Raw genomic sequence first — 27,207 nt, 5'->3', positions numbered from 1 at the left:
GAAAATATTTTTGAAGACAAACGTTTTCGGGAACCAAGTCAAGATTTTCTTGAGCCAAGAGAATTCGTCTTGGTTGGAGAAGATTTCTACTTTATCTGAGAAAATTTAGGTCTCCAAAAAAATTTTCTTGAATCAAGAATATTTTACTTCAGTCGAGAATTTTTTTTTTGTGTGCATGTTTCTTAAAGTTATACTTTCTCTCAGTGTATCCACTTTGAAAAAGTCAAATTTCACTTGTTTTTGGCTTAGTTCACTCGAATATAAGTCAAAAAGTCAAAATTAAGTTATTTTTGGACCGTGGTATAGACCAATCACATAAGAAATTTCGTACTATTGACAAAGAAGAAAAGAAGACCAAATTGTCGAAGAAAAAAACAAGACCTAAGCTACAAAAATATAAAAGTTGGGATTACTACCGGATATTCAGTGACAAATGACTTTGATCCTCGATATTTTGTCTACCTGGATTAAAAAAATAAAGATACCAATATCCAAAAAAAGCTTCTTTATTATTTTTTAATTATCGATTATTTGAAATTTTTTTCCTAGTATACTCTGTTATGTTATCTATATTTTAATACCATACGAGTTTTTTTCCGCGTAGTGTAGACTATAAGCATAGAGAAAAATTATTGCCGCTGTGTTTACAAAATAAAAACACATAAATTTTTTTCTGCTGTAAAGGTCAAAACAAAATAAGTATTAAATATAGTGTAGAACAACAAAAAAGATAAATAAAAAGTATGTAAGTAAACTGAGATTATTTAGTATCTAGTCTATTATACTATATTAACTCTATTACAGTAAATTGAGTTGAAAAGGCCTGAAGCTCGGATTAAAAGAGCGAATCGCTATACCAACGTCATATCTTAACATAAACCTCGCCTTTATTATTTTCTAACCCTTATTATTACCATTTATCCCGAAAAATCAATCATCTGGTATTAAGGTCTTATTAAATTTATGCATTAAGTAGCTCTCGAAATTGCGGCTTAGTAAATATTATTAATTTAATTTGAGTATATAAATAAAGTTGAATAGTTGTGTGAATTTAATTTTCGGTAAGAAATTTATTTATCATTCCGAAAATGGATTTCATTAAACATTTCAGGGAAAAAATTTCTGTAGACTTCTTTTCCGAGGCTACAGTTTATGAAAAACGTGACAGGAAGGGCGCATGCGTACATTTGAAATTTGAAATTACTGGAACCGTTTTTTTTTTTGGGTAATTTTGAAACCTACTGGGCAATGAATGAAAAGAAACAAAGAAAGACAACAATAATTATTTAGCTTCTGCTCTGAAAAAAAATAACTATTACTCTGACAAATAAAAAAGACATGAGGAATCGCGAAAATCTTTAGTAGAATTTTTTCCTTAAATAAGATTTCATCACAAGTGAAGATTTTCCGTAGCTTCAATGTGATATTTCCGGTTCGTTATACTCTCTACTCTTAGCTCAATGTATCAGTCGCCCTTCTGAGATTTATCTTCACCCCTTGTACTTTCAGGACATCAAGCTTAAATCGTACGATACGCCCCTTCGTCAAGCCTTCGTGATTTGTCGTTGCTGATTCTTGATGTGACGAACAAAGAATCGGTATCCTGTTTTTTTTTCTTATACTTTTTTTTGATAATAATTACTTTTGTCAAAAATCGGACAAAGTAGATCTGCATATAGGGAAGGGAATTTACCGGTAAAATAAATATTTTTAATTATTTTACCAATTTTCAGCAGGTTATTTACCGGATAAATAACCAAAGTCGTTAATTTTGATCCGTGCACAGTAAAAAATATTGTGTGAAATCAACACAGTTTGTGTGTTAAAAACGGTTGAGACGAAATTTGTGTTGAAATTTCGACACAAACTTTGTGTAACCCCTTTTTAACACAAAGATTATGTTGAAATATCGCCACAAGAGGGCGCAAAGAATTCCACAGTAACACACAAAATGTGTTAATAAAGAGTTAATAACACATTTTTTATGTTACAAAATAAAGTGACACAAACTTTGTGTTAGTTTAACACACTACAATTTATAACACAAACCGTTTTCGACACAAATACACAATATTTTTTACTGTGTAGATGGCGTTGATGTGCGATTGAAGATGTGTACAATGTAGACTAAAAATTATTAGCAATTATCTATTATCTTTCAATATTATTGAGTTAATGAATAAATAGTTAAAAATGATAAAAGTGAAACATTGATCAAGGTTATTCGCGGATCTTGTCAAATGCAGCTTTAGTATTGAAATACGACCTTCTGTAGAGTTCTGTTATAACAAAGTTGGTTGAACAGAAGAATTTGAGATTCATCGACCCAGGTTCGAATCTGCGGCATGCAATTTATTATTTTTTTTATTTTACTGAAGTTAGCCGACGTTTTTAATTTTTTTTTATTTGTTTTCAATAATTAAATTAGAACAAAAAACATTTTTTTTAAATTGCACTTAAAATTTATCAAGTTTTATAGAAATAAAATTTATTTTTTATTTTTTTGTAATAATTTTTTCAATAAAAAAAAATTCAGTACGCCGTATTGCATTTAAAACTTAGAATACTAAACTATATACACATTCGACGCAAGTAGATATTTATCATTTAAATTAATATTTTACCGGTTAATAACCGGATATTTGTCCACTCGAATCACTATCTGCATGTCAGAAATATTCAGAAATGTAACGTAAAAAGATTTCATAGGAGGCATGGAAAATTTTCCTAAATACTTGCATAGAAAAAATTACGTCATAGGAATTTTTCAATGCTGCCATTAAAAAATCACTATACCGTCAGTTACCCGTCATAAGCTTCTTCCCCTAATAACTGAGTCCGAATTCCCCCACCACCTCTTTAAGAATTTCCGTACCAGACCGCGTTTTAAGCCTCCGTTATTCTCAAATTTGTAAACTAAGAATAGGAAAAAATATTCAAATTCATAATGAAAATTTACTATCGATATTTCAGGGAAATTTTACCACTTGAAGTTCTGGAAAAATCGCTAACGGCATGTGGCAAAACGTCAATATGACGTTCAAAATCATATTAAATGAAACAGGCTTGTAACGGGTAGTCGAGGACGAAACTAAACCCACGGTGGGAAAGCTGAAATTGTGGAAAAATTTCCTTACGTCCCCCAGCAGACTTGTGACGGATAGTCGTCGGTATTTAAATAAATCTGAGCTTTTAATGAAATTATCGAGTCTATTAAAATAATGCACCGTAAAATGATTTTATCTGTTAAGATTATTTATCCATTTACATTAGCTCTATTATATATATTATGTATGACAGTTTTCAGATAGTACAATATATGTATATATATAAACGATTTTATCTGTTAATGGACGGTTAAGTAAAAGGAATTAATCAAATAAAAAGACTATTGATTGTATTGCTTCGTTAATAAATAAGAAGGTCATCACTGAAAGGATCGATTCGCTTATTCAATTGCTAATTGTTCTGATAACTTGTTCGTTATCTATATAATTGCGGTTTCAAAAACTTCCCACTAAATAAATTGAATGGATATTTTTAGAAAAAAATAATTTACAGCTCACGAGATCTGATTTCAAAGCTCTTTAGATTCATATTTCTATAGATCTAAGTAAAAAAAAAATTAGGTCTAAATAAAATACCGGATTTAGATCGTAAATCTGAATTATCTTTTCCGGTTCCAATTTAAGGAATAGATTTCGTTATTTAAAAAGTTTTGCGTAAGGAAACAGCAATGAGCGCGGAAAACTTTGCGCGTTTGTTGAGGTCGAACTTTCAACCTCAAATTTCGATAAATAACTTGAATTTTCCGGAAGTTAATCCTACACGGAGAAAAAAGTATAGTAAAAATTACAATACTATAGTAAAATTTACTAACAGATATGAAAAAATACATTCTGTATTGTAATTATTACTAAACATTTAGTAAAATTTACTAGTTAGTAATAATTACATAATAAGATATTAAAAATTACTATACGTAATGTATTTTTTGCTAAGACGATTATATTTTTTACTATTTGTATAGTAAATTTTACTATCAAGTACTATTAATAAATACAAATTTAAGAAAGTAAATTTTCTAGTACAATATAGGATTTGTTACTATACAAAATATTAAAAATTACTATACGCAATGTATTTTTTGCTAACACGATTATATTTTTTTACTATCTGTATAGTAAATTCTACTATGTATAGATAAAATTAAAAGTTGGTGGGGATAGTATATACAAAGATGTATTACAAGTTCTGAAACTTTTGTTCAAAGGACACATTGGGCTGTCAGACATTGGAAAGGACTCGCGCGCGGGAGATCAGGGTTCGAATCTTGGTTGAATCAAGAGATTTTTTAAAAAACAAAAATCCACACCAACACCAATACAGATGACAGAAATAATAATAATAATAATCAATAATAATAAAAAGTTGAAAAACTATCAAAAATTTAATTTTATTTTTTTCCATTCTAATATAGTAAAATTTACTAAACGGGATAGTAAAATTTACTAAATGGGATAGTAAAATTTACTAAACTGGGATAGTAAAATTGACTAAACGACTTGTAAAATATGCTAATCTGTTTATAAATTTTTCATATAAATCATAAGCGTTTCAAGATTACTATCCAAATTTAGTAATTATTCTCATATTTTTTAGTAAAATTTACTATATTTTTTTCTCCGTGTAAATATACAGCACATGGGGAAATCGATAGCAGTTTCATTGCAGATTTAATTGAAAATGTTTTCAAAATTATGCTGATTTCATTCCTATCGGATGCCAAAATCGTACCGAAAATTCGCGCGCACTTAGTACTCATTATTTTTGAAGATGTAAAAAGGGAAGTAACCGTAAATTTGAAATATTGTAGGTAGTGTTGTTGGCTGTCCGGTTTTAAAACCCAGTAAGAGCGAATTTTTTTAGTTATTAGACTAATTTAAAACAATGGAAGACTTGGCGCTCTCTTGATTTGAAATTACGCCAGGGAAAATTTTTCCGTACAGTAAATATTTGTATGATTAAATTTAATAGCTGATTCTTTAGTTATATTTGCAGTGTATTTATTTGATTAAATGTCTATTAGATAAATAAACAGAATAAAATGACTTGCAATAAATAATGTCGTAATACTATTTCCAATGATTGATTAGTTATTGGCCATATCTATTTTATTGGTACTCATTTGTACAATATATCAATGAATGAAATTGATTTTTTTTTTTGGAAAAAATTCACTTCAATAATTCATCAATTCAATTATCTTCTTATGTAACATAATAATAATTTTTTCTCAATGCTTTTCAAATGCAAACGAAGAAAAAGCCAATAAAAGATTTAATCGATAAAGAAATACGCTAAGTACATATTTATTTAAAATCACAAATACTAAGTCGCTGATATTTACTTTCAATTTGAAAAGAGGAAAAAAAACTAATTGGGGATTATTGTGATTTAAAATATTTTTTTTCCGATACAAATACATCCGAGCATTTTTCTGCAGACAAAATCTATTTTTAGTTTAGTTATTTATTTTATATATTTGTATAAATTCAATTCGCTACATACCAACATCGAGACTTGGTAGCATATTGAAAATTCTGTAAATAATTGTACATGCTCAGAAAACTCAATATCCCTGAATGAAACGTGACTCTGAATAATAATTGAAAACTTTTCCCTTTTTTATATTTCTATTGCATAACAATTGTTGTTAGACAGTTTTTCATACTTTCATAGAATGAGGAAAAAAGTATAAGTTATTGTTTATTGAAATTAAATGCAGCTATTTTTCCAATAGTCAATTATTTGCTATTCGGAAAATTCTTTTTGTTCGAATTTTTGCAGCATCTAAAAAATATCGGCGGTGTAGAAAATTCACACAAAAACTTATTATTAGTGTTCTGTTACGTGACGGTTACGAAATTTTGTTTTACTCCTTGTTCGGTATATAAATATTAGGGTGGCGCAAAAAAACCGACGTTTTTTTTTTTTTTTGATCTCGCATGAAAATTTGTTGGTTTACGATGTTTTGAGAAGCCTCTCCAAAAATCAGCTCGATAAAAAATTTTCAAGAGGTCGCTCACGAATTTTGAAAATACCAAAAATGATGGAAATTCGGATTTTTATTTATAAATTTTTTCTTTCTCGTAGCAGCAATAGTTTGTATTTGTAAAATCATGACTATGCTGAAAATTTCAGCCCAAAATTTAAATGTTTGAACGGCGCTCAAGAATTTTGAATGTTAACTGATAATATGTAACTAATAGTTTGAATTAGTTTTTATATTTTTTTATAACTCAATTATTGTCATTTCACTTAAATATAACTTTTGCATAACCAAAAATATACCGGACAGTCTTAAACAATAAAATTTGGTAAGTTTTGAATAAGCGAAAAAACCTACAAATTGAATTAAAAAATAAAAAAGTATGTAAAAAACTTATTATTTATATTTCTCGGGTTATATTTTCATTCATTGTCATGCAAGTTGATGGTGAAAAAATCGAGCAGCTTTATTATTAATATTTAAGGGTCGCCCAAAAACGTCCAAAAGACAGCACTCGGAAACATTCAAAATTCTTGAGCGAGGTTTAAATATTCAAATTTTGGGCTGAAATTCTCAGCGTAGTCGTGATTTCACAAATATAAACTATTGCTGCCACGAGAAAGAAAAAAATTTATAAATAAAAATCCGAATTTCGATTATTTTTGATATTTTCAAAATTCTTGAGCGACCTCTTGAAAATTTTTTATCGAGCTGATTTTTGGAGAGGCTTCTCAAAACATCGTAAACCAACAAATTTTCATGCGAGATCGAAAAAAAAAAAATAGTCGGTTTTTTTGCGCCACCCTAATAAATATATAAAGCTATCTTTGAAATTTTTCAAATATTCGTTACCCGTATGAAAATAACATATATGGTCAAAATATATATAACAAAAAATATCGGAAAATATAGTTAAATTGGCCACATATATTTTCTGATATTTATCATATATTTTTACATATATTTTGACCATACATGTTATTTTCATACATGTAACGAATATTTGAAAAATTTCAAAGACCGCTTTATATATTTCATAATTTAAAGTACTGTTTTAAATAATCCGAGTATCATCATATATCAGATGCATATATCATAGAAGTGAAATGTGATGTCAAAATGTAAGAATGAGACAGCAAAAATATTACAATTGAAAAAAGGAAAATCTTCAAATCAATACTCAGCGGAATTTGCAGTGAATTATACAAATTTTTTTTTTTTTCGACTGTTCTATTTGTATTACATGAATACATTTCGCTCAACGAAGGATAGCTAAAATATGAAATTGAAAAAGTACATATCAAGAAGAATAGAAAAGAATGAATTTATTTGAAAGCATGGGAAATCTCAGCATTGACATTTTCGGAAAATCTCAAATTTACTTATTTAACAAATTTCAATTTTACTTCCGGATCTGCAGCTGAGGATTCTATACAATACTGATTTGAATACTAAGACTCGAATCTTGGAGCGTTTCCCTGACTATATTCTCATTCAATTGACGAAAAAGGTAAATGCGCTTCTCTATATAAACCACGAGAAGCATCGACTAGAGTTTACATTTCTATTTAACTCCTTCAAGGAATTTTTTAGAAATTTATCTTTAAAAAAATTTACATAATCGATAGAAATAAAAAGAACACTCGCACATCGGGCATAAAAAACCCAAGAGTATAAAAATAAAAAGTTAAAAAATTTAATTTACCCATGAAAATTTATGCGACTTTATCAGTATACTTTTTTTTTATTTTATAGTTCAAAGCTTTTAATAGTACCTGTATTACACAAAACTTACACCTTATTTTTATCTTTTTAAAAAGGCAATAATAACTTTTTTAATGGTTACTAAATTACACGTTACTTATATTGCCTTTTTACAACTACGCTCATTTAAATTTACTATTAATGACTAAAACAAGAAAAAACTACAATAATTATTATTATTGTATGTAAGGGAAGGGGGGGGGGGGGCAAAATGGGGCAGGGTAGGCAAAATAGGGTACCCCCAAAATTTGATAAAAAAAAATTCTATATTTTAAATGGTTTTTAAACATTCCAAAATCACTTCTGTAAATATAATTAAGCGTTACTTTGAATTTTTTTTGGTAAACTTTTTCAAAAATCAATTTTCAGTTGAAAAATATTAAGGACATATGTTTTATGATAAAAACCATCAAAAATTTTTTTCTTCTTTTGTATCCAATAAACATGTAAAATATAATTTTTCTTCATGTAAATTACTTACAAAAAAATTCAACTTAATCAAATTCGTTTAAAATCCAGAAATTTTTTTTTTTACCTTTTTTAGGGGGTCTCCACTTTGCCCGCAGAAATGAAAAATTTTTTTTTTCAACGGCCCGTGTAAAAAAAATTGTTGGAAAAAGGTTAAAAAAGTGTTGACTATTCTAAACTTCAGAACTTGACACAATGACGACCTTTTTTCAAACTTCTAAAAATGCACAGAAAAAAAAATTGACTTAATACTACAAATTAACATTTTTCAGTACACAATTCGTTCAGAAAAAACGTATTTCAAACTATTTTTGATCATTTTTCGTTTCATCGTATCTTAATAATATTAGGACATTTATGATTTTTCCCCGGAATTTTCAAAAGTTTAAAAAACGTTTAAAAAAAGTTCGTTGTTGTGTCACGTTTTGAAGTTACACGGGGGTAACTGAAAATTTCTTCTATTTACTTTGAATATCATTAAAAAAAAAAAGATTTAGCGTATTCGAGTTCTCGAAAACTTGGTATTTTCTTAAGTACCCCCTTTTGCCCCTCCCTCTTCTATGTCGCGTTTCTAATTTCCATATGACGTTTTGTTCCCTTTCCTTTGGATATTTTCATTCGCCCTTTTGACCAGGGAGCTTTCTAAAGCCAAAAGGACGTAGAAAAATGTAATTAGTAGCGCAATATATATATATATATATATATGCATGTATGCAATTATAATAGAAGCAAAAATTCGATTAACTGTAAAAGCTTCTATCTGCTTTAATTCGCTACAGAGAATTGATACGGTCGGATTTAATCCGAACCGCGAGAAACTGGTGGCGAGTAAAAGTCGATTTATAAAAGTGGTCTACCAAAGAGGATTTCTGGCTTACAACTTATTCTTGCGTGGAATTCAAACTAAACGTACAGGTGTTATTATGTAGAACAATATTAAAGACTTTATGAGAACAATGCTACTTAAAGTATTAACTACAGGATCAACACTTTCTGAATCGGGCATTAAAAATTTTCGAACGTTCGCAGTTTAAGTAATTATCGATTGTTTGTAAAAGTAAACGCCTTTAAAATAATCCAATCAACTGAACAACTTTTCCCAGAATGTAATAATGCCCAGGTTCAAAAATAGTGAAAACGCGTTCATATTTTTACGGAATAATCCGCGTTCATTTGTAGAACTGTTGTATAAATAGATGAATAGAAAAGAATATTGAAACTATTTTGGATTATCGTTGGGTTTAATTCTGAGCGACATCGAAATTAGTACTTTTATAAAATAAATAAACAATAAATTTCGCGTCGAATCATTTCTCTGACGTTCCCTGATGACAAATAACACCCACATCACTATTTTCACAGATTAAATCGAACGATTATATTTAAACAGTCATAGTTTATTGATTTATCAGTTATTTACTCCCGATAACGTATATTCAAAAGCCCACATTTACCGCTCAATTAATTACAATTAATTATAATATCATCGATATTCAATAAATATCTATAATTCTTTTGCTTCCTAAATTCGAATCAGTGAAAATCACGTGACAATCACTATTTAGCAGTGACTAGTCACTTATTGCCAATGAAAAGTATATCAGTATTTGAATTAGTGACATACTTTTCACTAGTAAACAGTGAATAGTCACTATTTTTACTAAACTGTAAAAAATCACCGGGGTAAGTCCAAGCGGTGTAGGTGTTAAAATCGGCGGTGTTAAATTTCAACACCGAAAGCGGTGTGAAAATAACGTCGCTGCCGGTGTAAATACTCTGTACCGGTGTTAAAAAAAATTCTCCGGTGTTAAAATAACACCGCTGCTGGTGTGAATATTCTAGACCGGTGTTAAAATAACGCCGCCGCCGGTGTAAATACTCTGTACCGGTGTTAAAAAAAATTCTCCGGTGTTAAAATAACACCGCTGCTGGTGTGAATATTCTAGACCGGTGTTAAAATAACGCCGCCGCCGGTGTAGATATTCTTTACTGGTGTTAAAATATTTTTACTTACTCGATCACTATACTTGTTAATAAATAATATTCTTTATTAATTTTCATAAAGAACTGACATTTTTTGTGTTTTATAATCTTTAAAGTTAATACTCCAAGCGGACGCAGTTTACCCAGCTTTTACACCGGTATTACTCCGCTTTTACACCGGTTACCCTGCTTTTACACCGATATTACTCCGTTTTTACACCGGTTACCCGGCTTTTACACCGGTATTACTCCGCTTTTACACCGGTTACCCTGATTTAACACCGGTGAATTACTCCTCCTACACCGGTGTAATTTTATTTTAACACCGGGCAGAGTTAAAATGAGTCCATTTTTAACACCGCTCTTTTTACAGTGTATTTCAAATTCAAGAGAGTGAAATAAAAACTTTTATGCTGTAAAATTTTCCAAATCCCCTATAAAGTATTCTTGAGTTTCACTTTTGAAAAATTTTTACACGCAAATTTAATTTGTTAGTTCGTTCACAAAAGAAATTTTTATGAAAATTGAACTTATAACGGACTGTCAGGTATGAAATTCAAAAGAGAGGTTAAGTGGGGGCAGCTGTTTGGACTCAGTAATTGCCACTTGGGGTGAAGAGGCTTATAAAGGACAGGCTTATAACGGGTAGTCGACTGTATTAGTAATTGCTGTGAATGGTACACGCCATTTTAAGGAATTTTGATCAATACAATCAAGTCAACAATTTGAACAGAAATGTATATATATATATATATATATATATATATATATAAAATGGATACCTTAGTAATTGCAAAAGTTTGAAATATGAATATTACCGTCAGGTTTTGGACAATGTTCATATAAAATTACAATATTCTACAAACTTATTAATATGTAGGTCAGAAACTTACTATATATATTTTTGGTAATTAAATATATAGTAGTAATCAAATGAAACCTATATTATAATATATTATTATTAAAATATCGTGAATATTCGGAATTAATCAATCGCGAAACCAATAAAATTTCTTTCAAAAGAACTATTACTGACAAAGCAGCGCTTATATTAATAATATGTACATTGTATATAAAATATATATTTATGATTTTTAATAAAGAAAATAAAATGCTTTATCAGTGTGGAAAGTAAATAAACTATTTTCAGTATAACAGGAAAAGGAATAAGGAGATCCTCTGATAGCAGATCTAATAAAATGATGGGGTATAGTTGCCGGTTAAAGGAGAACTAGTATATTTTTTATAAAAAAATAAATAAATAAGCGTCACCAATAAAAAAATCGGAAACGTGGATACATATATAATAAAAGTTAATATTTATAATCTATATTTACAGTTCATATATATATAGAGAGGGCGGGAAAAAAAGGCGCAGAATGGATTTTTTGTCATTTCAAATATTGAATCTGTTGACGTCTATTCAGTAATTGAACCTAATTCCCGTTTGACAGGAAAAAAATTTTTTTGGCGGGTAAAATGGACCAGCTCCCAAAGAGGGTAAAAAAAATGAATGTAGTAAAATTGATCGTTTCTAATTGAAGTAAAAAAGTGATTTTGAATACAATCAGCAAAAGGCGGGAAAAAAAAATATTTAAGACAAATAACTTTTTTTGAATTTTAATTTACCGAGTTTTGGAAAGACACCGCGTGTTTTTTGTGGCCATTGAATAAATAATTTTGAAAATAAAAACAAGTACATATATTTATATTTTAACAGATAAAAATAATAGTTACTTTGTATAATCAAATTTAAATGTCAAGTTTAAATATTTATAAAAATTTTATCCCGACTATTTTTATAATAATATACATTAAAAAAGATATTATCCTTTTTGACTAAGTACGAATAAAAACCCTGTTTTTATCGTTACTTTTATAGTTTTTTTTTAGTGTATGTTTACATAATGTACACATTCATATCCTATAAAAAATGACCCTAAACTTTTCTCATATGAAACGAAATAAATTTTTAAAATACCGCAAGTAGAAAAGTGACATCGCGCATACCTTTTAGCCGAAATTACATACCGTAGAATTAAATACCCTACACTACTTTTACATCCATATTTAATATTATTTATTTATGAGCTCATAAATAAATAATTATTGACATTTAATAATTAATTAGCTTTTACGCAAGTCATTGACACAAATATTTAATCGTACAAAATTCAAACGAGTCAATAAATTTTTTAAAATTTATAGAGGAAGGGGGGGGGGGGGGCTAAACGGGGTACCTCCAAAATTTGATAAAAAAAAATTTTATATTTTAAATGGTTTTTAAACATTCCAAAATCACTTCTGTCTATATAATTAAGCGTTACTTTGAATTTTTTTTGGAAAACTTTTTCAAAAATCAATTGTCAGTTGAAAAATATTAATGACGTTTGTTTTATGATAAAAACTATTTAAAATTTTTTTTCTTCTTTTGTATCCAATAAACATGTAAAATATAATTTTTCTTCATGTAAATTACTTACAAAAAAAATTCAACTTAATCAAATTCGTTTAAAATCCAGAAATTTTTTTTTTTTACCTTTTTTAGGGGGTCCCCAATTTGCCCGCAGAAATGAAAAATTTTTTTTTTCAACGGTAACTGAAAATTTCTTCTATTTACTTTGAATATCATTAAAAAAAAAAAGATTTAGCGTGTTTGAGTCCTCGAAAAGCTGGTATTTCCTTAAGTACCCCCTCCCTCCCCTATATTTTTACGACATAACATTACGGTATTAAAAAAAAAAAGATTTATGTTACTTATCTAAAATTAAAAAATTATTTATTTTATTTTTTAAATATTTTACGCTTTTAATTTATACCTGTCAAATAAATATAGAATGTATACATTTCACTTATTATTTATTATCCTGACGTATATATCTTGTTAAAGCTTTTTTTACCCTCTATCATTTAATATATACTAAAATAAATTATTAAAATTTATTTACATGAAATTTTTCATATATTACAAACTTCTGACTTCCGGTTCTTCGGTCATTATAAATTATTAAATTTCGAAAAACATTTTTATTGGAAACCGGTTTATTTAAATGAGGTAATTACTGCTATCATTTTTTTTTTTTTTTTTTTTTTTTTTATGGTAATGATACAAAAGACAGTCATTTTGACTAAAAGAAATAATGACGGGAATACTCAAGAGAAATTTAACTCACGCGAAAAATATTTCTCCATCTCAGGCGAGCAATTTACTATTTACTTTTTTTTTTACCCACATTTTTTTATCACAGCAAACTTGCTACACTTTTTTCGATATCAACCTTTTATTTCACAAGTTTCTTATACTTACAAGTATTTTTTTTTAGTCACATTTTTATCTGTCCCTTGAATTATACTGTCACATTTTTTTTTTTTATTTTCCTTCCTGTTAATTCGATTAATTACTCTCGACATATCCAATATTTTTTTAATCACTTTATCTCAGAAAAAAAAAATAAAACAATAAAATGAAATTCAATTAGAAAAAAAATAATTAAAAAAAAAAAATTATTTTTAATTAATATGAATGACTGTACTTATATAAGAAGCGATAAAAAATAAAGTGATAAAACATAAATAAAAAAAATAATTCGTTTAAAGCTGAAAAAAAAGTTATCTGACATTTTAGTGAGTTGCCGAATTGATGATGGGCGATATGATTGACAGGCGAGATTGACAATAAAAAAAAAAAAAAAAATGAAGAAATAGATATAAAGATAAGGTTGAATCGGTCAAACTCATAGGTAACACGAGTATATGCAGGTCATGGCGCATGTCATGCCCGCGAGTAGGGTGCGGCACCCGTTCAAACAGTTGAGTAGGGCGGATCCATCCCTCCTTCACTTCATCACACACTGTCCGTACTGCCAAAGTTAAGTCCGCGTGTATAAGAAAAATAATGAAAAGAGACAGAGAGACGGAGAAGAGTTTCTGATACTTTGATGCGTAACAAAGTTACGTCTGGGGATAAGGTCCGCCAAAGGTAAAGAAAACATGTGTTTGTTAAACTTGGAAACAAAAAAAAAAACACCGGTAGCAATCTCCCCATAAAAATAGAAAAACTTTTTTAAGTATGACTCTATATATACAACTAACGGCAACTAATAATGACACAACAATAATTGAAAAAATTTAACCGCACGTTTGGTAAATAAAAATAATTTATCGAAAATTAAATTTCATCGAGGTAATTAATTATTAATTGCGATTAAGTAGTAAAAGTTCATATTAAGTCAGACATTTTTTTTTTTTTAATATTTTAGTCGACGTTTCGTTATCAGCCTCTTCCTCCTTGGGAGTTACTGGGCCCAAATTTCCCCACAACCACTCTAAGGATTTTTATACCAGACCCCGTTATAAGCCTCCGTTATTCTCGAAATTATAAACTAACAATAGGAAAAAAAGACAAATTAATAAAGAAAATTTATGATCCTGAAGTTAGCAGCCGATTAATAATTTTCGGATTTTTTTTTGACAATTTAATTTAAAAAAAAAAAAAACTAAAAAAATGCACATGTAGAAAATTAAAAAAACTATAGATGCAATTTTTAAAAATATTTTTTTTCTTATAATTTACCCTTTTTAAAAATATCAAAAAATTATTAGACGTCTGCTGACTTCAGAATCACAGAAAATTTACCGACCACAAAAATTGAGATAATGGCGCGTGACAAAATGTAAATATGAAGTTCAAAATCAGGCTTATAACGGATGGACAAAATTAAACGCACGGTCAGAAAACTGAAATTAAGAGAAAAATTTTCCTACGTATCCTAGACTAGACTTTTGACTGTCGACTGTATTAATTTACTTTTTTTGTAATAGTTACGAGATTAGTTGGAGTAATCCTCGGATATTTGCAAGAGAAGGATTACGTTAGAGCATTAATGTATGCAGAGAGCAAGTGTTGAAAGTGTACAGATCATCAGCGCGGAAAATCGAATAGAGTGCCGTTGCTCTACTGCTAAATCGATTTCAAATAGACACGTGACCACCGTAACAACCTGATGCACGTTCTTGCCCTCTCACTTTCTCTCATTCTATATACGCATTGCAATCTTCCTATTCTACGCTTCCATTGCATCAATATATATATATATATATATATATATATATATATATATATATATATATATATATATGTATATATTTATTGTGAATGTTATATAAAAATTATATTAGCAAAAAAAAATGTAAACAGAAATTTTCAGTCGCGGTCTACGCAAAAAAAAAGTACAAATAATTGTTTTAAGTTATGTGCGCTATAAAGTATATATATATATATATATATATATATATATATATTGAAAAAAAGAGCTTTGTATAATTTTATATATTATATAAGGATCCTTTATCTTTTTATGTTTGTACGTCATTCAACACGGCTGACAAAAGGATTTAGAAAAAAAGTTTAAAAATAAATTGTATGAATTCAAAAGATATGTATATATATTTTTTTAAACTGGATTATGACAGATCCTGTTTTTAGCATATCCTTAATACATATATTTCTTTTGTACACTCAAGAGAAAAAGTACTCATATGATATGTTGACAGAAAGTATAATTTTATTTTTTGCTATTAAAATTTGTTAGTATAATTTTTAAATTAAAATATATATACTATAATATATGTTCATAAAAATATGTCATGACTATATTAATATATATTTTACACTCAGATAATAATAATAAAAAAATTAATTAATAAATTTATGAAATAAAAATAATTCTTCATTAACATACATATATTTATATATATATATATATATATGTCTAGTAAAACTCATGTAGTATTTAATTAATATTATTTGACAATGTGTTTCATATATTTTAATAGTATAATAACATGACATTCTCTTTCCAAATTAATATTATAAATATATATGATAATTGAATAATTGAAAATTTATAAAAAATTTAATTTATTTAAAAATTATACTGACAAAATAAATATTTATTAGTAAAAAAAAAATTTAATTAAATTTTAATTGCAATAAAATTAATTAACTTCAGTTCCAATTGATAATGCTCGTGCTAATCAAATTAAATGCATCTATTTATTAAATTTTTTTTATTGACAATTTTATAGCACTTAGGGATTTTATATGATTAAATTTTCTGATAGAATAAAAATTCAATAAAAAAAAAGTAGCATACGTGAAGTCATTTCTTGTGTAAATATTTTTAAAAAATTTTTTTAAAATATTATAAATTTAAAAAAAAATATATATGTGTTATATATTAGGGTGGGTTGAAAAAAAACTTTTTTTTGTTTTTCTTAGCATGGCGTTAGAATTTGTACCTTAGAAAAAATTTTTTAAAGAAAAAAAAAATTTTTTTACTCAACATTTTGAGGCGGCCCACTCGTTTTTAAAATAAATAATTGATCAAACGGGGTAGTCCCAACGAAAAAAATTACATGGTGTTCTAGAATTTGTAGGGTGTCCCCTTGAAAGGTAATTGAAAGTTAAAAGTTGAAAAAATTTTTTTCCTATTATTTTTGTAATTTAAGTAAAAAATCAAAAAATGAAAAGCATTTTCTTTTGAATTAAAATTAAAGTGAAGTGAAAAAAAATCATTCGACAATTATTAGATGTTTTCCACGATTTTGGACAAAAAAAAATTTTTTTCGTTGCAACTACAGTTTAATAAATTATTTATTTAAAAAACGAGTGGGCCACCTCAAAATGTTGAGTAAAAAATTTTTTTTTTCTTGAAAAAATTTTTTTTATAAGGTACACATTCTACCCCCATGCTAAGAAAAACAAAAAAAAAGTTTTTTTTCAACCCACCCTATTATATATATTATATATATATATAAATTTACCTCAAGTTATTCTAAAGGTTACTGGCACTAGTCTGAAGATCATGAAGATTAGATTATTTTATAGCGCGATAATAAAAAATTAATTATCTCACTAGTGTTAAAAGTAACTAATTAATTAATTAATTAATTAAATTCAAATATCAACACCTGGAAACCATAACAATTTTTTTTTTAATTTTTGATAATGAAGAGAAATAAAAAAAAAGTTTGAGTTAAAACGAAATATGAAATTTTCGGTTTGCGGGCGCGTATTTTTTAAATACAAGACCGAGGATTTAAGCGCACGAAAGCTCAACAACTGCTGAGGTTGCGAGATCTTGCGGGATACTGTGGGGTATTATGAGCGTCAGGATGCCGACGACTTATGAAAGCTCTGGTAGCGCAAGCGCGAGTTTGTTACAAGTATAGAGTTACTCTGTCATATTAGTAAAAGTTAAATTACAGATTTTTATGACAACTACATATGTTGCTGTTCGTCTTGCAATTGATAAATTAATTACATACGAGAAGAGAATACAAAGTGTCTTTCATTTTAATTTTAAAAATAAAAGGGATAGAATGGGATTTTATATATAGATGTAGAGAAAATGAAGACTGTTATGAAACACGCGCGGAAATATCTGTTGATGCAACAACCTGTACAGTCTGTTACATTAACAGATCAAATCTGTTGCTTCTGATAATCAAGTTGACATGGCGACAATTTCTATGCAATTCTTTGGTGCAGAAAATTGAGTATTTATTCAAATTTATGTAAAAAGTTTCATTTATTGTTGTGACAGTTTTGTTCATTGTAAAAATATATACGCACTTTTAATTGTATATATACACAGAAAAAAAAGAAAATCGTTACGCAAAAAATTTATACCCGCCTCAAAAAAATTTTCACGACCCGAGAAATTTTTCACATGAATTGGAAACAAAAATTTTCGGCAAAAAAATTTCTTGCGGCTCGAAATTTTTTCTAGTGAAAATGGGCAACTTGATGTGTGTAGAAAAAAATATATATAGAGAACATGAATACGGAATTGACTAAAGACAGATATTTTGTGAATATATATATTCATATATATATAGATGGTATTAAAATACTGATTTCCTGAGAATTTTATACCTTTATCTGAATTGGTTGGAGGGAAAAAATATAAAGTAATTTTTTTTATCAGGATTGACAGAATCGATTTGTCTTAAATTTGAATATGTTATTTTGACTAGTAAGAGACTCTCAATAAAATAAATAATAATAAGTTGGTTTTTTTCCAGGCGGTTATGAGCTTAAAAAATACATTAAAATTTAAGACAAATAAAGTCTGTCAATCCTGGTAAATTATTTTCAGTACCAACATATCCCCATTTTTTATTAGAAACTTTCGGCTGGCCATTTTTGCTCCCCTAAATTATAAAATGCTCTGATCGATAGCAAATTATTTAATAACGCAAAATAAGTAGGCCACTAAATAATTAAAATTTTTAAGTGACCATTTTGTCTCATTTTTAAAAAATCCTTTTCCTTCTCTAGAAAAATTTGCGGAGTAAGCGGAGATTTAGTCCGGAGTAAATGCGGAGTAGATCTATTTTATTTTTCATTTCATATCCTAGGTGCGAGATAACTACCAAGGGATTAATTTTAAAATTAGAACTTGGGATCGGAGTGAAATTCACTCCAGAGAAAAATTAATTTTTAATATAAAAATCCTTATCGGAGTGGATGCGGATTCAAATAAAATTCTCATCAGTCGAAGAAAATTTCCTATTAACTCCGTATGCGGAATAATTTTATTACACGGAGAAAAAAGTATAGTAAAAATTACAATACTATAGTCAAATTTACTAACAGATATGAAAAAATACATTCTGTATTGTAATTATTACTAAACGTTTAGTAAAATTTACTAGTTAGTAATAATTACATAATAAGATATTAAAAATTACTATACGTAATGTATTTTTTGCTAAGACGATTATATTTTTTACTAGTTGTATAGTAAATTTTACTATCAAGTACTATTAATAAATACAAATTTAAGAAAGTAAATTCTCTAGTACAATATAGGATTTGTTACTATACAAAATATTAAAAATTACTATACGCAATGTATTTTTTGCTAACACGATTATATTTTTTTACTATCTGTATAGTAAATTCTACTATGTATAGATAAAATTAAAAGTTGGTGGGGATAGTATATACAAAGATGTATTACAAGTTCTGAACCTTTTGTTCAAAGGACACATCGGGCCGTCAGACATTGGAAAGGACTCGCGCGCGGGAGATCAGGGTTCGAATCTCGGTTGAATCAAGTGATTTTTTAAAAAACAAAAATCCACACCAACACCAATACAGATGACAAAAATAATAATAATAATAATCAATAATAATAAAAAGTTGAAAAACTATTAAAAATTTAATTTAATTTTTTTCCATTCTAATGTAGTAAAATTTACTAAACGGGATAGTAAAATTTACTAAATGGGATAGTAAAATTTACTAAACTGGGATAGTAAAATTTACTAAACGACTTGTAAAATATGCTAATCTGTTTATGAATTTTTCATATAAATCGTAAGCGTTTCAAAATTACTATCCAAATTTTGTAATTATTCTCATATTTTTTAGTAAAATTTACTATATTTTTTTCTCCGTGTAAAAACTCCGAAACGTCAAATGACTCAGTCTCAACAAAAACTAAAATATAAACAATGAATTTTTCTCAAAAAAAATCTTTAATAAAACGAAAAAAAAAAAAAAACCACAATCATCTCGGGTGAAAAAGTAAAATTTTTTTTTTATCAACATAAAGTATTAAAGTTGAGCAACAACATAAATTTATGTTATCTCACTATATATATTTTATTACACTAATCCGATTTATTACCAAATTTACCATGACTCAAAAAACTTATATTTTTTTATATAATAATAACATTTATAAATCGTCTAGTGATAATAGGAGATCAATTAATTATTTTTCGGTATTACGGTAATTCCCTCATTTATTATTTGCCACTAAAAGTCTGCGCACTAGTGTTGTGTCTGTACAGACTATTGAACTTTGAATAATTAAATTTTTTAAATATGAATGCAGCTAATGCATTCCATCGATTACAAAGTGAATGAATAAAAAAAAAACTTGTGTACGCTGTTTTAACATCTAAAGTGCTTTGATACAATATATATATATATACATATATTTTTATAATGACTTGTGGTATTTTAATAAGGGATTACTTCATAAAACAAATATTAAATATAGCTTTTGAACTTTTGAATAGTGAAAATAAATTGTCAATATAAAAGCTTCCATGACCGGATGTAAGCTCCTTTAATTTTTTTTCCTCATCATTAACAATATCTCGTATTTGCATTGAATGTATCGCTCATTAATGGATTTATATTTTGAATAAAAAGCTTTTGAATGTATAATGAAAAGTATTATTTCAAAAATATTACGTTTCCTTTATGGACTTAACTGTAAATCCTGAAAACAACTTTGAGCTCTTGGGGATAAGGATAACAGATTTAAACGATTGGGAATTGAGAATTATAAAAGTAAAAGACAATTTTTTATTTTTTTTTTATGATAAAACTTTTTTTCCCATCCATCTTTGAAATATAAACGGGATTAATATATATGGGGTATCTGTATGAGTAAACTAATAGAGAGACAGGAAAGTTTGTAAGCTATACTCTGTAGCCATTCGGTACACAGAATAAATAAAAAAAGTTTTTTCAACTCGACGTAAAGGGAATGTTAAAATGTTTTGAATGATAATATGCGACAAACGTGATGCGAGCCCAGTGATATTGAGTTTTTAACATTAATAATATACAAGTATTCAAAAAAAGAAAGGAAAAGTTTAATAGAAAATAAAAAAAATATATATTTGTCAATAGGGGAGGGTGGGGCAGAGCGGCCCCCCTGAAATTTTGATCAAAAAAAATTTTTTTTTTGACTAATTACTATAAATCCGAGGTTTGCGCATTTTTACCCCTACGCATGACATTTGGGGCAAAATGGACAAGCCCAAAATTTTGAAAAAGTGATTTTTTCATATTTTTATCGTCAAGTTAAAAAAAAATTATTATAATTCCACATTTCTAGCCCTACGCATAACACCTGGGGTAAAATGGACCAGCCGAAACTTCCGAAAAAATTATTTTTTCATATCTTTCGGCCGTTTCTCTATGTAAGAGGCAAATTTGGTCACTAAAAATTTATAAAAATAAAATTTTTTTTTTTAGTTGATAAATTTTTGAAATAAAGTAAAACTATAGAATTGTTTTTTTTTTTTTATTAAATAACAATTAGTAATTAAGGTATCGAGAGTGAACGATTTATTACACCTTAAAAAATTTTTTTCGAGTAATATAAAACCAAAAATAGTTGTCAAGAGAAAGAAATACATTCTTAATGATGAAAACAATTTAAAAAAAAAAAAAAACGAAAAAAAAAAATTTTTTATCATTTTTTGGAGAGGGGCCGCTCTGCTCCACAAAAAAAATTTTTTTTTCAGAATTTTGGCAAAATGTCCATAAATTTGTTCGAAGTAGGACAAAAGTAAAGAGATCTTATGGTTGAAAGCCACAAAAAGTAATAATTGGCTTAGGGAGGCCGCTCTGCCCCACCCTCCCCTATATATATTTACTTTAGTAATCATCTCTTGTGTGCAGATGAATATAAGCAATAAGTAGTGCAGTAAACTAATAGAAATATCGGATTTCCATGAACCGTAATCTGGTGCAGCTGCTCAATTTAAAGTGCGGAAAATAATTTTAAATAGAAAAAAAAATGATTTTATTTGAACCCTGTGGTAATGAAAGTTAAATGTAAGTTGATATTTACACTCCAAGTTTGTTTATGTTAATTATTTACTTACGAATTAACTTTATTTTACCCTTCGTTACTTATGATAATTATGCTATCAATAATACGATAGACTGAATGTAAAAATACTTTTAACAAGAGAGAAGGTAAAGAGGGCTGAAAGTTAGGCCTAGAGGATGTGGGTTCGAGCCCACGGCGAGGGAAAAGTACTGGAATTGCTGTTCAAATTTAAAACTTTCAATTTACGTTTATTTGGGCAAAGTATTGTTATTTTTATTTCAAAGTTCCTCGGTTATTAAATTTCTCGAATGGCAAATAAAATTTCTGGCTTTAAATTATTTTTGTTAAAAATATATACGAATTTTTGGAGCCTCTAGTTTTGAAAATCAAACATCTCAAATATTTTTTTTAATCAGTTGGCATTACAAAGATTATTGTAAAAATTTATCAAATAATTTCATTTAAAATCTCAATATAAATTTTTGAAAAATTTGTCAATTAAAAATTGCAATATAATTTTTTGAAAAATTTTGTATTCAAAACCTCAATATAAACTTTTCAAAAATTTCTCCATCGAAATCTTAATATAAATTTTCTATTTAAAATTTCATAATAAATTTTTGAAAAATTAGTCAATTCAAAATCGCAATATATATTTTTTGAAAAATTTTGTATTTAAAACCTCAATATAAATTTTCCAAAAATTTCTCCATCGAAATCTTAACATAAATTTTCTATTTAAAATTTCATAATAAATTTTTGAAAAATTTGTCAATTCAAAATCGCAATATAATTTTTTGAAAAATTTTGTATTTAAAACCTCAATATAAATTTTTCAAAAATTTCTTAATCGAAATCTTAATATAATTTTTTTATTTAAAATTTCATTATAAATTTTTTAAAAATTGCAATATAATTTTTTGAAAAATTTTGTATTTAAAACCTCAATATAAATTTTTCAACAATTTCTCCATCGAAATCTTAATATAAATTTTTGAAAAAAAATTAAATAATGAATTCCTTAATTCAAATTTCAATTGCTCTTAATTTTAGCATTATTTGAATAATAATAAAAAAAAAGTAATTACTTATTATCCAAGAAATCTCGTCGCGTAATATAATTACAGGTACTATTGAAAAGTGATTATTTGATTCCTAAAAATGACTCATCCTGCAACAGCAAGTGCTAAGTAAATAATCGAAAAAAATGAAAACAATAACAATAATTTAATTATTTAACGTATCGCGAGTAATTACTTGATATAGAAAATTTAATGGTCATTACTCGTATCACTACCAGTATTTGATTATTTAAATTTTCATATATTATTATCCAATGGCTCGGAATAGTTCTGCTCGACACGAAACGCGTAATCGCAAAAGCAATTTGACTGAGTGATTGCAATAGTAAAATTTTCAGTACCCGCCAATAATTTAAAATAAACAAATAGTGAAGTAAAGTAAAAAAAAATAATGAGTATTAATATTACAGGGTAATTTTATTTCAATTTTACTCAGTCTATAGACATCAGAGGAATTTAATTTAAATATATTTAAATGAAATTAAAATAATTTCTTATCTTTAAATTCATTTGAGGACTTGAGTGAGCATCAAGAAGCAAAAGTAATAAAAATAAAGTAGTAGGAAGGAAGACAAGAAGATCGATTAAGTTGATTTCCAGAAAATTAAAGGTAACGACTACGACTACGACAACTACATCGCCGACGACGACAACGATCGAGTCTGCCCTCCAAACGATACTTTTTAATCTCGTCACGATTTTTCTTTTTGATTTTTTACCGAACACTGACAATATGAGAAGACCTTTGACTCTAGTAGAAACTTGTCACTATCTCGGTCAATATCGATTCACTTTTTTTTCTGTGCGTCAGCTCCATTCATTATTTTTTATTATTTACATTTAATCACCGGTGTCATTTTTTTTATTATTAATTTCTGCCTTGCGTCAACAAAAATAATAATCAAATTTTTAATATATATTTTATATAAAAACATTCCAATAACCAGACTATTCATCTCAGAAATTTGCTACTCTGTAATTTCCGTTAACGGAAGTTACATTTTCTAATTCATCTAACCTCTGATATATTCGAATTTACACATATCGATATTCAACAAATTGCTTTTCTATTTTAAAATGTTCTTGATAATTTACGCGCCCTTTTGAATACTGGGTACCCGAAAGTTATTTTGAAACTCACTAAAAATTAATTTTCACGGAAATAGAAGTTGGAAAGTTTGTTCCTCATAATGGATTAGAAGTTGTATTAATAATTAATTGTCAATTATCATCAGTAGGAGAGAAGGGGGCAAAGTGGGCCGCTTAAGAAAATAATTACAATATCATTAATTTTTTTTTACGCGATTACTTCTTTTTAGACCCTTGATATTTATTTTCACTTCTTATGCTGCGTCCATTAAAATTGAAAAATCCAAAATTAGGGCAAAGTGGGCACGCCAAAAAATTTAGGATTTGATATTTTTTATTCTTTACACGTGTGATATTTTCAAATAACCATAAAACAATTGTATTTTAATAATATAAAAATTCATTTTAATAGTCTGTTGCAATATAGGGGAAGAAGGGGCAAAATGGGCCCCTGGGGAAGAAATGGGCCCCCAAAATTTTTAGCATGAAAAGTGTTTGGAGCAGAGGGAGGAGCAAAATGGGCCACTGAAGCAAAATTGGGGAGAAATGGGCCCCTAAAATTTTTAACATGAAAAGTGTTGGGGGGGGGGTAAACTGGACCGCCTAGACATTGAAAACCTACGAATATTTTTTAACCAAACGGGTTCCTAAAATTTTTTTAACAAAAATTAAAAATTTTTAACAGCATACTAACTATAATCCAAAACATTATATGTTTTGGCGCGAAAATTCAATTTTTTCAAATTAATTGAATAGTAGTTCAACAGAAAACTTTGAATTAAGTTATTTTAAGGTCCAAATCTTCACTATCAACTTTTTTTTTATACTAAATACATAGCAAAAAGTTTCAAAACACAAAACAAGCGACAAATACATTGAGTTTTGTTCGGGGCCCGTTTTACCCAACTTTTTAGGATTTTTGAATTTTGATAGACAGCAAATTAACACCAAAAACTCAGCAGAAGAAAAAAAAAGTGAAACAAGCTGAAAAATTCACATTATAAAATTTTTTTGAGGGGGCCATTTTGCCCCACATTTTTTAATTTTTTATTTTTAATGAACAGAACAAATTAAGGTCAAATACTTGGCAAGGAAGTAAAAAAAAGTAAAACAAGTAAAAAAAATTAAGGATTTGAAAATTTTTTTCTTAAAAGGCCCATTTTGCCCCCCCCCCCTTCCCCTAATTTTAAAACGTAATTTTATTATCTAACTTTCTTAATAAATAGTTTTGGTGGTCTATTTTCGCCCTCATTATATAAGAAATTTTAAGGGGCCTACTTTGCCCTCAGGGGCCCACTTTGCCCCCTCCTCCCCTACTTCTGAATTATCAAATGTTTCTATGAAGTACAACTGCATTGTTTCAAATATTTCAAGAAATATATTGTTTTTATAAATCGACAAGTTTGCTAAGAGCTTTGAAACTCTTAAAAAAAAATATATATACATTTTTTATCATAAAACTCTTTAAAGTTTCTTGTATATATTTTCAGAAATGATACTCTGAAATACCCATACCTTTTATTACATAATATATATGTATATATATTTCAACAACAATAAATGTTGGAAATGTTTATAGACTTTTTTCATAAAAGTTTATAAAATTTCCTTTCCTTTGTTGAGCTTCGGTAAAATAATTGTCTGTTAATATTTCTCTCATTGTTAATTATTTTCACCTTCATCACCAAGTTTTCATTTTAAACGTAACAATACAAGCTTTGTTACTTTACTTTATTTTATTTTTCCATTTATTTGTATTCTCTTGTTACTCCCAACTTGAAAGTTCCTTTATATAATTTAAATTTAATTATATTTTATTTTTGACTCATTATAAATACTTTGTAAAAATATATATATAAATATATTTATATTAAATATTGTCATCTTGTTTTCATGTCTGAAGCACTGATGTGTTAGAAAGCCGTAAAATTTTTTCAATGGGACGGTCCTTTTTTTTTTTATCCTTCAACCCCAGGGAAAGTTCGATTGCCTCAATATTTCGATGCTCGTGTTTCTTATTTACGGTGTAAAAAAAAATATAATATATAAGGTCCCACGGAGTAAAAAAAATAAAATATATATCGTATATATGACCAATCAATTCAGCGTAAATTTTATCTCATTAATAATCAAATATATATATTAGACTAATTCAAAAAAATCGACTAATTTATTTTTTCTATTACATCGAAAATATTGTGGAAAATGACGAAAAAAAAATACTGTGAAAGTTTGAGCTCTTAATATTAATATTAACAACTGCCGCATCGCGATTTTCTATTTCCCGTTTAAATAACATGGGAAAGTTTATTTTTTAAGCTTTGGAATTTTGTAGCTCACGGTGGGACCAATACTTTTGAATGTTCAAGACATATTCTTATGGGAAATTTTACGCTCTACAAAAAAGGTCTCTTATAATTTTTCGATATTTTTATTTCTTCAAAAGTAATTCGAAGTTAAAGTTAGATTGACGATAAATTTTCACATTTTTTAAATTTTTTGACGCAACCATCAACTTTATACGAAAATTTTAGAGGACATTTTTTGTAGAGCATTTTATTTCCTACAACTTATCTCAGAGAAAATTTTCGATATTTCTCATAAGTCGTAAGTTATTCGCAATTAACTGAAAATTTGATATAATTAATTTTAAGCAACAAAATTTAGATTATTTAAGAAAATTTTCAGTTAATTGCAAATAACTTACGACTTATGAAAAATATCGAAAATTTTCTCTGAGATAAGTTGTAGGAAATAAAATGCTCTACAAAAAATGTCCTCTAAAATTTTCGGATAAAGTTGATGGTTGCGTCAAAAAATTTAAAAAATGTGAAAATTTATCTCCAATCTAACTTTAACTTCGAATTACTTTTGAAGAAATAAAAATATCGAAAAATTATAAGAGACCTTTTTTGTAGAGCGTCAAATTTCCCATAAGAATATGTCTTGACCATTCAAAAGTATTGGTCCCACCGAGAGCTACAAAATTCCAAAGCTTAAAAAATAAATTTTCCCATGTTATTTAAACGGGAAATAGAAAATTGCGATGCGGAAGTTGTTAATATTAATATTAAGAGCTCAAACTTTCACATTATTTTTTTTCGTCATTTTCCACAAT

General features: G+C 27.5%; 1 protein-coding gene across 4 annotated transcripts in view; it reads right to left on the bottom strand.

Moving 5' to 3' along the window:
• LOC130665298 (somatostatin receptor type 2-like) overlaps positions 1 to 27,207 on the bottom strand; it is a 76,971-nt gene that overhangs the window by 38,312 nt on the left and 11,452 nt on the right. For 2 of the 4 annotated variants that reach the window (XM_057465623.1, XM_057465625.1), the window contains exon 1: positions 17,093 to 17,399. The exons of the other annotated variants lie outside the window; for them this stretch is intronic. The gene's annotated coding sequence lies outside the window, so the exon portion shown is untranslated. Of the gene's footprint in view, positions 1 to 17,092; positions 17,400 to 27,207 lie in introns of those variants that run through there. 4 annotated transcript variants of the gene reach the window in all.

The sequence above is a fragment of the Microplitis mediator genome, chromosome 3 (genome assembly GCF_029852145.1).
Source record: "Microplitis mediator isolate UGA2020A chromosome 3, iyMicMedi2.1, whole genome shotgun sequence".
In the NCBI taxonomy this organism is placed as follows: Eukaryota; Metazoa; Arthropoda; class Insecta; order Hymenoptera; family Braconidae; genus Microplitis; species Microplitis mediator.
Note: the sequence above shows the minus strand (reverse complement) of the source record. Positions and strands in the feature narration are given on the sequence as shown.